Raw genomic sequence first — 1282 nt, 5'->3', positions numbered from 1 at the left:
GTCTCAGAATGTGTAATTGGAATGGGGACTTTTTGTAGTGGACCATAATGTCACTACCATTGATTTCTTGTTTGGTAATATAATAGATTTTGAATAAAAATATTACTGAAATCTTTGGAATTACACCTCCTTCCCTCTTCCACACAGACAGCCAAGTTAGTGTACCCAGAACAATGTCACATTTAGAGGACAGTGGCAGAGATTAATCCCTTAAAGACCCAAAAGCAACAGGGGAGGCAGCCCCATCACATCTTCAATTAATTCATGTTTCTGGCCCTGAAAAACCAGATGGATCAGGGAAGATGACACTGAACTGTTGAAAAAGAGTGGTGGTCCCAATTTCAGCTGTTGTGCTTGATGTGGCCAAAAGATAGACAGTACCATAGTCCCCCCTTATCCACAGGGGATATGTTCCAAGACCCCCAGTGGATGCCTGAAACCATGGATAAAACCAAACCCTATATATGCTGTTTTTTTCTATGCATATATAACTATGATAAACTTTAATTTATAAATTAGGCACAGTAAGAGATTAACAACAATAATCAATAATAAAATGGAATAATTATAACAAAATACTATAGTAAAAGTTATGTGAATGTTCTCTCTCTCTTAAAATACTGTATTATACCGTACTCACCCTTCTTGTGATGATGTGAGATGGTAAAATGTCTAAGTGATGAGATGAAGTGAGGTGAATGATGTAAGCATTGTGATATGGGTAGTCTACTACTATTGACCTTCTGAGGCTATATTAGAAGGAGATCATCTGCTTTGGGTGATCCTGGACAGAGCCATGACAATGTTGACGGTTGGATGTCAGGACCAGATGATGTGATGTCCCTGGCTTCCCATTGGCATGGAGCTGGATGACTTGAGATTCCATCACGTTGCTCAGAATTGTGCACAACTGCCAATGCAGGGGACACGGGTTCAAGCCCTGGTCTGGGAAGATCCCACATGCCGTGGAGCAACTAAGCCCGTGCGCCACAACTACTGAGCCTGCTCTGTAGAGCCTGCGAGCCACAACTACTGAGCCTGCGAGCCACAACTACTGAAGCCCACGCGCCTAGAGCCCGTGCTCCGCAACGAGAGAAGCCACTGCAATGAGAAGCCCGCGCACCGCAACCAAGAGTAGGCCCCACTCGCCACAACTAGAGAAAGCCTGCGCACAGCAACAAAGACACAATGCAGCCAAAAATAAAATAATAATAATAAAAATAAATAAAATAAATTTATTTTAAAAAAGAAAAGAATTGTGCACAACTTAAAACTTATGAAT

This window comes from Grampus griseus (genome assembly GCF_964374135.1).
Source record: "Grampus griseus genome assembly, chromosome: 4".
In the NCBI taxonomy this organism is placed as follows: Eukaryota; Metazoa; Chordata; class Mammalia; order Artiodactyla; family Delphinidae; genus Grampus; species Grampus griseus.
Note: the sequence above shows the minus strand (reverse complement) of the source record.